Source organism: Pinus tabuliformis, chromosome Q, assembly GCF_031772625.1.
Source record: "Pinus tabuliformis cultivar Carrire ecotype Pingquan chromosome Q, CPIR1, whole genome shotgun sequence".
NCBI lineage: Eukaryota > Viridiplantae > Streptophyta > Pinopsida > Pinales > Pinaceae > Pinus > Pinus tabuliformis.
The window spans coordinates 214,006,247-214,024,001 of NC_142296.1; positions in this window are offsets into that span (position 1 = coordinate 214,006,247).

Consider the following 17,755-nt stretch of genomic DNA (forward strand, 5'->3'; position numbering starts at 1 on the left):
ATAGAAAGGTCACATTTAGCTGAGTCCATTGCCCTGTGGGAGCTTGGTCATGTTGGTACAAAAGAAGGATGTGACTTGGAGACTCTGTATTGACTATCAGGCGCTGAACAAGATCATTGTCCGGAATAGGTACCTGATCCCACGGATTGATGACCTTCTAGGGCAACTCAAGGGGGGGGGGGATATTTCAGCAAGATTGACTTGAAGTTCGGATATCACTAGGTACCAATCGAACCCTATGATGTGTGGAAGACTACCTTCAAAGCCAAGGAGGGCCTTTTTAAATGGCTGGTTATGCCTTTTGGGTTGACGAATGCTCCTGCAACCTTCATGAGGCTGATGGATGACATATTGTGGCCATTCACCAACTCATTTGTAGTGGTATACTTGGATGACATCCTAATATGCATCCAGAGCTTGGAAGAGCACCTCCACGACATCTGATAGGTTTCTCCAAACACTATGGCAACATAAGTTGTGTGACAATTTGGAGAAATGCACTTTTGGGATGACCCAGGTTCAGTATATGGGATACATTACTGATGATCGAGGGGTGCATGTGGATCCAGCCAATATCCAAGTCATTCAAAATTGGCCAGCCTCAACCACTCTCACAGAGCTCCACAACTTTCTGGGTCTTGCCAATTTCTACCATAGGTTCGTGTTGGGGTTCTCTCATATCCCTTGGCCCTTAAGTCAAGTCACCAAGGGAGGAGTGAAAGAAAATTCTTTTGGTCTGAATCTCAACAAAATGCATTCACATAGGTGAAACATTTTCTTTGCTCTACACCAGTTCTCACATTACCATACTTGTAACAACCATTTGAGATTGAGATAAATGTCTCCGGCTGTGCTATTGGTGCAACTCTTACTCAACATGGGAATCCAATGGCTTACCACAGTGAGACACTTTCAGACACAGTCTGAAAGTACCCCACTTACGACAAATAAATGTAATCCATTGTGCATGCCTGTTGTCAATGGAAGCGTTACATTATGGGGAAGGAAACATTCATCCACATAGATCACCAACCTCTATAATTCATACAGACACAAGGGAAGTTGTAGAACAATCGCCATTAGAAATGGTCCACCTATCTGCAACAGTTACATTTGAACATTAAGTATAAGAAGGGCAACACCAATAAAGTCGTTAATTGCCTCATCCAACCATCGGTCATGGCTTTGGAAACTGTGCTCGACTCCTGTGGACACAAGACATTGGGGTGGCCGCATGTTTACAAGAGCGATCCATAATTCGGCAGCATATACCAGACACTCCTAGAAGGGAAGAAAGTTCCAAATTTTCACCTTTAGGATGCACTGTTATGCCACCTAGGACACATCTGTGTTCCTTCAAGTGAGCATGCCAGGATTATTTGGGAGGCGCACTACAGTCGGGTCGCTAGACATTTCGGAGTAGAGAAAACAGTGATAGTATTGCAGAAGTATTTTTATTGGTTGAAACTTCGTCAGGATGTTGGGAAGTACATTAGATCCTGCACCACCTGCGTCATTTCCAAAACAACCAAAAAGAAGCAAGGTCTGTATACTCCTCTACCTACTTCTAACCGGACTTGGGAATCTATCTCCATGGATTACATGTCAGGCCTTGCTTCTACTAAGCATGAAAACTATTGTGTTTTCATGGTCATCGACAGATTCTATAATATGGACATCATGGTGGCCCGCAAGAAGAGTATCATAGCAGAGGCCACTGCTAAGCTCTTCTTGAGCGACTATGGGTACACTTTGGGATCCCATAGTCCATTGTCTCTGATCGGGACAAAATATTCCTTAGTGCATTTTGGTCAAGACTCTGGTTGATGCTGGATACAAAACTTACTAAGTCCATGACTTTCCATCTCCAAACTCGTGGCCAAACAGAGATTGTTAATAGGATGATCGTACACATTTGTGCATGTACAACTCGAAGCATCCACACACGTGGGATGAAAGTATCCCCTATGTCCAACACAACTACAACAGAGCTCTCAACAACTCAACAGGTCACAACCTCTTTCAGGTAGGGCTGGGATTTCAACAATTATGCGCCATTGATGTGGCCTTACCATTTGCAGCCACTCAGGTAGATTTGGCTCATGTTCAATCTGAAGCTGAAAGGGCTAACAACTTCATTGAGTGCATTCAACACATCCGCCAATAGGTCCATGATATATTGGACAGAGCCAATGCTAAGTTCAAGTAGTGCCATGATCAGCATCAAGTGCCACAAAATTTCCTAGTGGGCGACAAAGTTTGGCTACATTTGCAGAAGGAGCGCTTTTCTAGACCCCACCGCAAGCTTCTCTTGCTTTGATATGGGCCATACACCATTGCCAAGGCCTTTGGTGACAATTCCTTCAAGCTTAGCATCTCACTATTCCTTGGTTTGCACCCAATGTTCAATGTAGATCGTCTTTGACCATACTCTCCACCATTGTTGGACACATCTGACATTGCAGAACAACTCAGATCGACAAAGCTCAACCTGGACTGCATGGAATAGGCCCAACTAATCGGATCATGGACACACAGATGAATAACACTCGCCAACATAGGATAAAGTTATATCGAGTTGTCAAAGTAGGCCAACTCCTTCGCCAGGGCAAGTGGTTCACCAGGGACCAGGTTCAACAAAAATTTCCTCACCTCATGGAGGCTCTGCACGCAATGGGGACCATTACTTCCTAAGGGGGGAGGAATGATCCCGGTAGAATTTTGTGGGCACCCACCTATTCCACCTATACCTCCTAGTCATTTTCACATGTTTCCTTGTTCATTTCAGCATTTACTATTTTTAGCAGTTTTTCGGGTCTTGAACTTCCAGAGCAGTTTTGACCCCCTAAACAGTGTTTTTTTGGGTCTGCGGTAGGCCCATAGCCATAGGCAAGGTCCTATGGAAATTCTTATAGTAATTGGTGATAACTTTCCAACAAGGTATCGTATGTGCCAAATAGAGATAATATGACCAAGTTATGACCCAAAGAAGTTGGATGCCCAACTAACCCCAACGGGTCCCACAAACTCTTGGTGTTACATCTCCTGGGGTTAGGGTTTTGTTTGTTTATGGTTTTTTCACGTTTTACAATAATAAATAGGCTTTTGAGCCTCATTGTAACATAGTTCAGAGGCATGTAGCTGCCACATGCCATATTGGTGCAAAAGCAATATGGTTGTTAGAGTTTAAGTTTCATTTCTAGTGTTGCTCCGCTGCTAGTAGACCTAAACAATACCCCGACGGAGTCATGCAGGAACAAAAGCATCACTCTACTGCCAGCAAGCCTAGTCAGTACCATGGCAGAGTTACTTGCATCACCTATTTGCATAGGAAGCCTTTCTCTTCTTTTGCCTAATTCTTTTTCATTTTTTTCATATATATTTTTATTTTTTTATTTTTCAAAGATCTGTGCATAGACACTTGTTTATTTCAAAGGCAGAACATGGATCCTGACTTATTGAGAGCAGAAGAGGTTGTTCCTTCAGATAAGTATGTTATGTATACCTCTGACATTCTTGTTAAGGTTTTCCCCCTCACCTTACTCTACTTGACTGAGTTAACAAGGGTTAACCCAAAACAACCAACTAGAGTAGGTGGTGCTAGTTACAACACAAGTGTTGTGTTTTCACCAAGATTCACTTCGAACAGAACATATTTTCCATTGGTGTATCATTGACTAAAGACAACAAGTTCTTCATAAAGATAGAGAACAACAAATAACCAAGTGTTGTTAGTTGTACAAGTCCTCTTATACTTTACCTTTCTTGTCTTAAGAGTATATCACGGTTTCACGCAAAACTAGCCTACAGATGTAAATAAGCAAACAAAACAAAAAAACAAAGAGTTGAAGCAAATGCGAAAGAAAAGCAAGTAAGCAAAGCAAGAAAACAAGCAACAAATAAACAAACAAAGCAAAGCAAACATGCATGCAAGAAAACCAGACAAAATAATACACTACTCCTACTCCTAAGCTAATAGTGCATGGGTCTGCTCACATGAAGTGATATTTCCAATGCATCCACCGACGCATTGGTTGACCCATGTTGGCGAAGGCATGGTTCACTAAAAGGACAGTAAGGCAAACCAACAAACATGAAAGATATGACAATTAAGACCAACACACTCCGAGTTTAAACGCATCCATAGAAAATAAAAGAGTGAAAGTGCAAGACAAGCACTCTGTGGACTTAACATGGTGTTGTGACACACTGTGTGCAGATGATAAGCATTCACACTCTCTTGACTATGACAAACAAGCAAACATGAGAAAGAGAGACAACTTACGCCTTGCAAGTGTGCTTGTTGTGTATGATTCCTCCAATGCATGAGAGATAGGATCATGTGATTCCAATGTAGGAAGCGAAATCTATGTATTGGATTGATCTTTAATGCATACAAATGAGTGATGAGGAGCCTTGGGTGTTTCAACAATTTCCTGATCAGAAGTGAAACTAACCTCAGGACAATGAGGATCTAACATAACCATCATCTAAGGCTGAAGTGCCTCGATAGTCTGCGGGGTCTCGACTTCATCGACACATATTCATAAATAGGTGGCTTTTAAAGATTAACAACCATTGAATCAACATCGTGATTGAATATAGGAGCAAAGAGATCACGACAACTACGATTAGATAAATCAATGAGTTCATTGACATCCTCATGATGTGATGAATCATACAGAGGGGTAGATGAGAAGCAAGAATGTTCACCGTCTACGTTCTGGAAAAGGTAGACGAAATATCAAGTGGATTCTCAGTGAAAGGTTTTTCCTCTCTACTGTTAAATGATGGACTGACATCTAGTGTGTTCTGTGAATGATTAGAAGTAGATGCATCCATGGATGGATTTACACTAGGAAAATCAGAGATATAAGAATCACCAAAGATGTCAATATAAAGTGGAGGAGGCGCAGACAGAAGGAGGTCATCCTTCACCGCGGGTTCATGCTTAGATTCCCAGTCATAGTCATCGTAAATGACAACGAAGGTTGGTTGTACAACATCAAATCTGTTAATGGTTTAATCCTCGTTCACAACAAGTGTAGAATCCAGAATGGAAGAACACACGACACTATAATCCAGAGTACCAGCAGAACACGGGGACGAAGGTTGAGGTAAAAAGTACATATGACAACCCATGGGCTTCCCAACCAAATCTGCGCAGAAATTGAGAGTAGTGAGGGTGGGAGGATGTGACAGTTGAACAAACTTGTGTGCATGCTCTCCCACATCACTCTGTGGGGGTGGAGCTGTTTGATGAGGGGAAGGCGGACATTCACTTGTGACAGCAATTTTATGCACTTGTGATTGCGCAGCTCCATCACCAAAGTATATTGAGCAGGGTTTGAGTTTTTTCATCACTTTTGGATAGAGTGATTTGATACAGACATGCTCATATCTATCCATAAGATATTGGAACTTCATTTGACTTTTCGGAGTTTGGAAGGAGAGAAGAAGGAAGCACTCCCAAAATTCAATTAATGATTCATGCGGGGCCTTCAATTGTTGTAACATTTTTTTGTCAAGTGCTTTAGGATCAAAATGATGAAAAACAGATTCTATTAAATCAATAAATTGTTTGAATGAGTGCACGCAATTAGGAGGCAGTGTGCGGCACCATAGCAATGGGTATTCGCGAAGTGTGTGTGCATTCTACTTACACATGATTGTTTGCATTTTACTGTTGACACTTGGTCTTTCACTTTACAACATGTTTACAATACAATATGCACATGTACCCATGTGAGACAAAAAATGGGCTTGAGTAAGCATACAAGACATCGTTGAGACTCAAATAGCTATGGGAAGACTAATTCATCGACATCCTCTTGGTGATCAATGGTAGCGAACTGATGCCAAGCTTGGTTGTCTACTATGGTGTCTGCGTACTCCATGGTGACATCCTTTTGAAAGCGAACTCTTGCCTTTGTTGCATCCATGTACATTGATTTGGCACCTCCGTCCAACTCGTCATCTATCATGCACATCATGGTCTTGAGTGCATCCAGACCAACGACATAATGGTGCATAATGTCTGTACTCATCTGAAATCTGCATTGGTGTCTATGCGCAACAACTACTCGAAGTACGTGTCTAGCTCCAGTCAGACCTGGTTCTTTTCTTTCACCTTGTTGAGTGTGCTAATGGATGGGATCGTATTCATGCGCACAATGACATATATGCTCCTGAATAGTCATGCATGTGAGGCCTGTAAGCTAGTGATGAGCTGTCACTACAAGAAAAAATGTCACTGGTGAGGGGTGAAAAATGTCACCATAAGCTCATTGGTGACGGTCAAAAGAGTCTTCGTCACCAAAAACTAAACGTCACCAAACGTGGTGTTGCCAAAAGTATTTTTGTTATAGTGACATTCAAATTCTGTCACCAATAATGATTTATAATGATGGATAGTGACTGTCACCATTTCATATGAGCAATGGTGACGTACCATAGCCTCCATCACCAAAAATTGAACGTCACCAAAGGTGGCGTTGCCAAAAGTATAGGTTTTGTAGTGACATTCAAAGTTCATCACCAATAATGATTTATAATGAAGGATAACCACTATCACCATTTCATATGAGCAATGGTGATGGACCATAGTCTCCGTCACCAACAACTGAACGTCACCAAAGGTGGCGTCGCCAAAAGTATAGGTGTTATGGTGACATTCAAGGTCCATCACAAATATTGATTATAATGACGGATAGTGACCATCACCATTTCATATGAACAACAACGATTTATTGTGATGGATCTTTCATGTCCATCACTATTGGTGCATATATATGGTGACGTTTGTTGACCGTCACCAAAAGCTGCAATGCTAGAAATATAGGTGATGTGGTGACATTCAAGGTCTGTCACGAATAATTACTATAATGATGGACAATGACCGTTGTCATTTCATATCAACAACAATGATTTATGGTTATCGATCTTTGAGGGTCATCACTATTGATGTGTATATATGGTGCTGTTCGTTGACCGTTACCATTTCATATTTTGGTGAGGGTCAAAAAATGTCACCAAATCTCATTGGTGATGGTCAAAAGAGCGTTCGTCACCAAAAATTGATCTTCGCCATTCCATATGGATGTTAGGGAACGATGGAATTGAACCACCAACCTCTTGCTTGTAAAGCAGGTGCTCTTCCATTGAGCTAACACCCTTTAAAGAATTAGACTTTTAAAAATTAGACCTTGAAACATCATAAATTGCAAATTCTACAACTTTCAATAAATTAAACTCTCGGCAATATTTTACTAAAAAAGAAAAGCAACATCGAAGTTGCATGTCCCTACCTAATAGTTATGGAAGTTATGAAAAGTGGATGGAGGGAAAAATAATTATGTATAAGAGAATCAATATGTTCAATTGAATACTCAATTAGAAGTGAAACTTTGAAGACATTTATAATCTATAAATGACCTACAACTAGCAAATGCACCAAATATTGCAAAGGAAATGTCACAAGTGGATAACACATGGAAGAAGAACATTGATGAAGACAAATGCAATATGTTATAGGTTGAGTGAAAGAAAAATTTCAATGTTGTTATTGTTTGGTGTTTGGATATCTAAATGATATCTAAACTTTTGTTCAAATGTAACACGGATCTCCGAAAACCATGAACGACATATATATATATATATATATATATATATATATATATATATATATATATATATATATATATATATATATATATATATATATATATATATATATATATATATCGTTTACATAAACCAGCATGCAATTTGGAATTTCACAAGTCTGCACTCAAAACATAATAGCAACCAATAAATAAAAGAAATTGACTTGGACAGAAAGCAATAAATTCACCTTCATTCTTGAGTTGCTTCTGTTTATTTGAATTTGACTCGTGACATTCTTTATCTAACAAGGAATCAAAATCATCACTAGTATTAAATTCATTGAACACGAACTTAGGATATCCCACTTACATCTGTGTTTTTGCTCTGATCCCTAAGAACCATGGAGTTTTCTTTCAATAATAGAATAAGATGTGTGCTTGCTACTCAAGAACACATTCCTTATTAACCATTGTTACCTGATAGAAACCAAAGAGACAACACAATATCAACTTACACAAAATCCCCTATCGAAATATATCATAACTTAGCAAAGAAGTCTAAAATATGTTCTTAATTAATCAACTTTTTATTTGGAAATACGTTTCTTTAGATTTACAAAAAGACTATATTATAGAACACTTTTGTCTATTTATCCAGGCAATTATATTATAGCTTATGTCACACAGTAGTAATCTACAGTACCTAAAGTAAAAAGACAAATTTTCTCAAGAAAATATATTTAGAAAAGAGCTTTGAAAACTATAAGTTTTTCATCAAAGCTTTAATTAATTTAACAACAAACTAGCTGGAGTTTGAAAATCAAAATCATTCATAGGAAATGAATAGGGCAATGGCCAAAGTTGCTATTCATACAAATAAAGCTAGAGTCACTATTGCCATTGTAGATAACTGAAATTTGGGCAATGGTCTAAAAGTTAGAGCTTATTTTCCGCGAAGACTCATCAATACCATCATTTTTTTCCATGGTTTGCTATGTCTCTAGATCCAAATTAGATAGCTTGCCATTCTCAAGTTCTACCTTTGAAGTATTGATTTTTGGCTCACCCTTTAAAACACAATTCTACCACTCCATTTTATTTTGTTTTGTCAAGAGAATTGGCAAGACCTTCCCATCCTCTATTTTACATCATCAATAACCATCCATCAATGATATAAAGAATAACAGATACACAACAAAGGCCAAAGATGTGCTTGTTGTATACCTATGTTCTAGGACTCATCTGACCTTACTGGTGCAAAGAGCTCACCCTGAAAAAATAACATCCACGTGGAATTTACAAAGCTTTTTTTAATCAAGCTCCAAGTAGACCAATCAAAATATGAAAATCCTTTTAATCAATAAAATCTCCGGCTTAAAATAAAAGTGGCCTACAATTGAATGTTATATCAACCATGTCAAGTAACTAACATCGGGTGAGAAATACAAGCCATGCATATTGGATTAGTGAAATAATTGATCTGGTAAAGCTCAAAAACAAATGACTTACAACTAAGAAACGCAAATAAATGGCTTAGAACTAAGACATGAGGTTTCCCTTTCAACCCTGTCGTTAAATAACTCTTCTTTATGTCACTTACCATTAATTTTTTTCTAATACTAGGTGGAAGTGGTATTGTAACATTAACCTCTGATAGTTTTGTGTCCACAACTACTTCTCAAGATCTGCTCCATTACCAGTATTTGGGGCTAGATAAGATACATGAAAATGAAATCTACATCCTTGTAAAAGCATGGGAGGAAAAAAATATCCACAGATCGAAACAGATTGTAGGATACCTCATTCCTGCAACATGATTATCTTGTCATGAACAATAAAAAATAAATCCAGAGAAATATAATTTTTGCCACATTTTGACAATGAAATCTTTTTCATATTCTATGAACAAATAATGAAAAAAGTCAGCAAAATCTTGTCAGCATCAGGATTATAGTAAAACATAAAGGAACTGCTCCAACACGTATATAATCCTAAACATAAGTATCTATACATATAAGTATTTATTGAGGACATTGTATTTTTGTGAAAATATGGAAGTCAAATCTTTGAAATAACACAATTTTATGGTACCACTGCCTTATGAATTCCATTTAGGAATTTCTTCAAAGTTAAAAGTTCAAACAATTATCATGTAGCCTAAAAAAGCTCATATTTGAAAAGGAGATAACCCAAAGATGTAGAGTATATATATCACATTTATATATCCTAATTTCTAGACATTGAAATGACACTTTTTAGCATACTATTGTGAATTCAGCCCAAAATGCTAGAAAAAAATATTGATAGTTATTTTGCTAATATAGAAGTTTTATACATGCATTTATTTAAACAGATAGCTTGCAATATCAAACATATCTAAGGATGCACACAATACGTTGCATCTTTAGTGCTGGTGCGTGAACTTGAGACAACAAAGTCCAACATTTAACAATTTTCCTACACTATGCACTAGCCGAATAGGTGAACAATAGTATTGTAGGTATGTGTTATGAATATATGTATTGCAGGCCAATAAGATTATGGTTGGAACATTCATGTCCAACCCTTCCAAGTTTTCCTATAATTTTCACTAGTCTAATAGGTGAACAATAGAACTGTAGGTGTGCATTCTGCATCACTTACCTAAATCCAAGACCTTCAGCATAGAAATTTCAAAGAATATGTCCAAAACTGGTAGGTAATTTGAAAAATGAAAGAATTGGCTTGATTGTTTCTGGAGAAGACTAGATTATTACATTGTTCAATGTAAATTCATGACACTTTTCCAAGCTTATATGGAACAAAAAGGAACCAAGCTAGAAGGTTATTTAAAGAATCCTTACTTAGCTAGCGTAAAATGTTAGCCCTTTTTTGTCAAAAAGCATAAATGTAAAAACATTAAGAAATTCAGTGAAGAGACTGTAGAAATGTTCTTATCAAACCACTAACGTAAACATAGCTAAGAAATATTGCTTTGTAAAAGAGACATTCATGGTCAAATTAACAAGAAAGTGACCTTTTAGCATAGTTAATGCACTAGTGCTGTTGTTACAATATTTGGCCCAAACAATAAACAGAAAAAACCCATTTTCAATTTAGTATGAGCATGATGGGCAAATAATCTCACAATAATACCCATCATTGAACATTTTGACCCACTAAATCACTTTTACATCCTTTTGAAGTCCTTCAACAAAGTACTTAAAAGTTGTGAACAATGTCATAATAATACTTCTATCTATAGAACAAGCATTTCAAGCTTTCCTCTGTTTTATGATATGGATATTTGTCCTTCAAACAGAGTTATGTGGCACAGAACCACTCATTAAGAAAAAAAGAGGTTGTAAATGCATGTTGAACTCTCTTAGCACAAATATTCTCTTAGTATGGTATAAGATTCTCAAACTAGTGTCAGGTTTAAGGGTGCCAAAGACTTTAGATTTTAACTATGATATGGTGCACACTTGGCTTCAAAACAACATATTCTTTAGGAATTTCATGTTGGGAAACCTCCAAATCTGTTTCTAGGAAAAGTCAAGTTAAATGGAATTTTTTTTGTATAATGGTTGTGATTCATATGGATGCACATTAATATATATGTTTTTTTCCTAAATTTGAATAATTTAGCATAATTAATGCACTAGTGTTGTTGTTACAATATTTGGCCCAAACAATAAACAAAAAAAAACCCATTTTCAATTTAGTAGGAGCATGTTGGGAAAATAATCTCACAATAATACCCATCATTGAACATTCTAACCCACTAAATCACTTTTACATCCTTTTGAAGTCCTTCAACAAAGTACTTAAAAGTTGTGAACAATGTCATAACAATACTTCTAGCTATAGAACAAGCATTTCAAGCTTGCCTCTATTTTATGATATGGATATTTGTCCTTCAAACAGAGTTATGTGGCACAGAACCACTTTCACCCTTAAGAAAAAATGTGGTTGTAAATGCATGCTGAACTCTCTTAGCACAAATATGCTCTTAGTATGGTATAGGATTATAAGACTAGTGCTAGGTTTAAGGGTACCAAATAATTTAGATTTTAACTATGATATGGTGAACACTTGGCTTCAAGACAACATATTATTTAGGAATTTCATGTTGGGAAACCTCCAAATCTATTTCCAAGAAAACTCAAGTTAAATGGAATTTTTTTTGTATAATGGTTGTGATTCATATGGATGCACATTAATATATTTTTTTTCCTAAATTTGAATAATTTATGTATTTTTTGGTCAACGAGTTTTTTTATCCGGTTTTTATCTATTTTTGATTCGATTTGACAGCAGAAAAAACTCAAGAACTTGAGAGGATAAATTAATATCCTCCCCAACCAAGTTCAATTGTCGCTTGTGATATGATTGTTGTTCGTAAGACAATTGTTGATCCGTACAACAAATGTATATATTCTTGGAATATGATCTAACTATGAATATGGAAGTGTTTAGCTATCTTTTTTAGGACATTGTATTTATGAAAATATAGAAGTCAAATCTTTGAAATAACACAATTTATGGCAGTGGTAAGCTGGAAGTCAAATCTGAAATAACATAATTTTGGACAGTTAAGAACTTCATATGTGTGTGTAAGAATTGAAATCCATGAACAGAGTCACAACTCATTATATAATGCTCTAAGTTCTCCAAAACCCTAGATAGAGAAACCCAATAGAAACCTTAGCTCCACCAAATATACTTCAAAAAGATATTCAAGAAGATTGATTGTTGGAGTATCTTTGGTGGAACTAGGGTTTCTCTTGGTTTTCCCTATCTAGGCTTTTTGAAAGCATGGAGAATTATATGATAGTTTGTGATTGTGTTCATGGGTTTCATTTCTTCTTTATATATATGAAGTTTTCGGGTGAATGCTCCAAGAAACACTAGCACCTTAAGACAAAAACACATAAAGTAAAAAGAAGATTGAACAAGAGAGAGAGAGAGTAGAATTACTCTCACATCTCTAACACAAGTATGAAAAGGAATATGCACACGTGCATGATCGACTATAATAACAACTCACTCCTTCCTCTATTTGTATGAGAGGTAATGGGGCTTTACGATAACAAGTGGACCTAGTCCACTACAAGCAAACTTGAAGACACAAGTAGGTCCACCCATGTGAAGCACTCTACTCTAAGTGACATGTGTGAGGCTCAAAGGTGAAAATGATTCACAAGCGAGGCCTTCATGGCATGAGCACTACTCCCCAAGGTCCAATAATCCTCCAAAGGTCCAAAGCTCCAATGCATCTCCATGGTCATGTGTCTTCTTAAGGACGATGCATATCTAGGGACATGTGTCACCTTAAGGACTCCCACACCTACATATCCACTCCCTCAACCTAAGAGTCCATGTGTCAAGTGTAAAACTCCATGCAAGAAACCAAGCAACCCCGTGCTATCTAGGGCTCAATAACCTCCTCTGAAATACCCAACTCTACTCCAAGCACATAAACTCTCTTCATGCATCAACAACATAAAGTCACAAAGCTCCATACTTATCCAACACTTCGAGGAAGAATACCTTTCAAACATCCAAACAAGGTCTAGCAATAAATAGTAAACCATCTCCAATGTCCAGGTCCATCATGGAAGAGCATGGTCCAACCATACACCATGCACCCCACATCTTTCATTTCTTCTTTATATATATGAAGTTTTCGGGTGAATGCTCCAAGAAACACTAGCACCTTAAGACAAAAAAACATAAAGAACAAAGAAGATTGAACAAGATAGAGAGAGAAAGTATCACCCAGGGTGTCATTTCATTGAGTACAGTGAGACATCTCAAGCATACAAGGTGTATCTACCAAGACTAAAGAATATGGTTTTGAGGCGGGATTTGAGGTTAACACCACCTTAGATGGAGGAGCTACTCGCTCCTAAGGAGGAGACTTAGGCAGGATCATAGAAAAAACCTCAAATAGGTGGCAAGAGGCCTCCACAACATGATTCAAAGCAAGATTATGAGGAGAAGAGACTAGGGTGAGAGCTAGAAGCTACTTAGGTGGAGCCTCCTAACACAGGGACAAAGGAAGCCAAGCGGGCTAAGAGGTTGATTGAAGAGGCCCAAGAGCAAGTTGAAGCTCCTAGCACCATGTTCAGGTAGAGAACAACCACAAAGATATAAAAAAAGAGTGTGTTACATGTTTCCCTAGTCTATGGGATCTCCTTAGCCTCCCCTCCAAAGCATATACTCACAAGTCTCAAACATATATATTTCTATTACCTTTAGAAGAGAAGCAAAGGAGGAATGCCCTTAATTACTTAGGAAGCCATACGTCAACCAATAGATCTAGGAGGTTGGGGAATTAAACATATAGGGACATTTGTTACAACACTAGCCACTAAGGATAATTCAAGACTAATTAATAACAAGGTCTTGTGGAAAGAGGTACACCTCAACAATAAATTGTCCCTACAAGTTTGGCGTAATAGATCAAGGATCCAAACAAATCTTACCATGGAGGCTCCAACTTCTAAAAAGCTAATACAAAAGCAACTCATCTCATCATAGACACCTTTGTTAGAGCACATAGGAGATGGAACAAAGGAAAAAATGACCCTTAGACAAATGGGCAAGCCAATGTTATCAAAACATGGATCTAGCAAACATGGTTGGTTTGACCAATTCCAGGGCCGTACTAGTCCAAATCGAGGAATAGAACCATAACCACAATAGGGTCCATGCAAATTTGAATATAATGGTTTTGTTTTTATATTTAAATTTTCCAAAAAAAAAACAAACAAATAAACAAAAACAAATCTCACTATTTTTGTTTAAATTTTATACGAAAACTCACCTAGCCAACTAAATTTTCCATCAAATCCACCACTACTTGAGATTGAACAAATTTGAAAATTTTAAATAATTACTGAATGTGATGACTAAGATAATTGCTTTGGATGACTTGCAACAAACAAAAGGGAAGCAATTAACCTTCATTTCCAATAAAATAATAGGAAAAACATACCAGTGAGTATTTTTTTACATTGGAAAATAAGTGCTACAAAAGGCCACATCAAAAAAACCTTACTAGACACATAAATATAATTGTAATAGAAAGAAAGCCCTTGATATTTGATTTTCACCTTGGAATATGCAACAAGGAAAGTTTGATCAAAGATGCAGATGCTTTCATGTAATATTTAAAATATCACTAAGATACATTGCACGTAAGTCACACGACTTCAAAATAGTCTTCAACTAGGTGAATGGTATTTGATCCTAAGTTAATGCAATACTTCCTCAAATGACTTGATGAGGGAAGATGCAATGAATTCAAGAAGTGAAAGGAATGTTGATGAACTATGTTTCTATATTCATACCAAAAATTCATGGTGAGACCCAATTGCAACCTGGCAAACATATCATATAAAGCACATATTATGATGCTTGACACCTCATCTATAAGCAAAGTATTGAGGAAAATATCAAGTGACATCCAATGATGTTGATGAAATATGTTCCTATATCCAATCCAACACTTCTATGGTGTGACCCAATTGCAACCTGACAAAAATATCATACAAAGAAGGGATCATGATGCTTGACACCACATCCAAAAGCAGAACATTGAGGAAAAAATAAAGAGATAGCCAATGCTTTCAAGCTCATGAACACCAATTCCAAAATGTGAAAGTAACTCTACTGAAGACTGCAATTTGGAATGTGACCTAAAGAGGGGATGCAAGTTTCATGACAACACCTTTTTGTTATAGATCTCTTTCTTACAGTTAAGGTTATCCCAATTAGAAATTGGTGGGTCAAATAGCATAGGGGTTGTACAAGTAGATGTGATTTATTTGGAGGGACATTCATTTATTAACTATCTGCAGTGGTTGTAAGGTGATAAGGGCATACCTGATCCTGAGCAGCCTATTGGAAGCGCAGAAATTGTAAGAGATAGTTCCAAACAAAAAGGAAAATTAAAGGCTTGGGAACAACATATCAGTAAAAGGCAAATTCACCCATCCTGTAACTTTAAAAAGGATGCACCATAGTCAAACCATGCAATGGACGTGGTAGTAAATTCCTGTATAATTTTAAAGGCTTTGGGACAACATATCAAGAAAAAGCAAATGCAACAATCTTGTAACTATCAAAGGGATGTGCCACACTAACAAACCATGCAGTTTACATGGTGGTACATATCTATATTTTTCATCAATGTTGTGGTAGTAAATGCCTGTATAATTTTAAAGGCTTTGGGACAACATATCAACAAAAATCAAATGCAAAAATCTTGTAACTATCAAAGGGATGTGCCACACTAACCAACCATGCAGTTTACATGGTGGTACATATCTATATTTTTCATCAATGTTGTCTACAACAATTAAGTTTATTGTTTAAATTCCGATTTTCACAACTGTTCAGTTGCTTCTCTTCTAAATGGACAATTAATTTGCTAATATTTGTAATAACATGAAACTTTGATTGAAAGTATTCAAATAAATTTCAACAATTTTATTTTTTCTTTGCTAGATTTTAATTTTATTTTTGCTTTGCTAGATTTTGACCAAAGAATTGTACAAGACCATAGCTAAGCAAAGAGTTTAGTATATCAAATCATACTAAGGTATTTAGTTAATATATGGAATACGTCGGTGAACATATAATTATGAGATCATAGTTACGTAATACATTGGTGATCCTATATTCCTTCCATAGAGCTTTTGATTGGTTTAGCTACTAAATGAATCAGTACGTCACTTACAGCAAAAGACTTGTTCTGCAACCAAAGTGATTATAATATATTTTGGGGAAATTTGATGTATCTCTGAAATTTGATGTATATGGGATGCAGAAATTTGGACTTCTTTCTCGCTTGGGCAGCTACCCTTGAAACCTCTTCAACATTCACAAGCTAGGGCCCAAGGGCTTAGTTTCACTAGCCTCTTTTTCCTTTGTAACATTCATTCACTAGGTGTCCTATTTATACTTCCATTACCTCCCTTGATAGAAGACTTGATATTATGTGGTGGCAATACAACATTGTGAAAATCACCAAATGAGTTAAGTATTTCCTGTAGTTTTCATAAACATATAAATGTATTTATGGAAGAAAGTGGCATTAACATTGATCTCAAAGAAATACTGTAAATTCAGACCTCAACAAATAGTTGTGAGTGCACCAAGAGCCATGTTGCAAAGCATTAATTGAGCTTGGACCACTAAATGATGAGATAGATCTTGCATGTGACATTTGAGGACTCTGCATTCCTTCATCCATATTTTGTTGCTCTTGCTCCCTCATTGCTACAATATAATCATACATGTTGACACCCTGCCATTGTATTTTAGGGTAATAGAAGAGCATAACTAGTCTCTTGATCTACTTTGCTGATATTTGTATGTATTTTAAGAGGAAAATATAAGAAAAGTGTATGTATGATCTAACAGTCTACTCTTGTATATGACATTTCAGATCTTTGCCAGTATCTGCCAATGGAATTCCTACAGGCCTAGATGCAAATTTGTCATGTGTTCAGTCACCATCTGCTTCAAAGGAAGATCAAAATGCTAGTCCTAGACATACCACTATCACTGATATTTTGAAGTCAAGTAGTTTGTCACAGTTTCCAACCCAACCAGAAATGACTTTAGTGTCTCCTACTTCATCAACAGTGCCAGGCAAAAAAACACCCAAATTTTTGCAAACCTTTGCTTTGACACCAATTTCTGCTCCAGGTGTGTGTTCCTCATTACCAGATATGTGTATGTGTCATCTCCTAACGTGCAAGTGTCTGGTGTAGTTGGAATAATTAAAAGTGTAGTTGGCACTGTGGGAATGCAGTGGGGAATAGATGCCTCATCAACTTTTTTTTCATCTCTCCCAGAAACATTGGAAACCAAATCCAACCATGTTGATGCATCTAATGGCAATTCTAAAGTATCTGCAAATAACTTTGATTCAGCTGTTGTAACTCTCGCAATGGATGATAATCACTCTAGGAAGTCCATAACATCAAATGATGACTGCCTATTTGAATTGAAGTCCCAAGCATGCATATCTGTTCCACATGGGGCTTCTATCAACAATTCTTCAGTTATGGGGAAGCAGTACAATAGCAGGCATCAACAACAGCCTGTTGGTCCTCATAAAGGTACATGAAGAAAATAATTCCTTTACTTTGTTT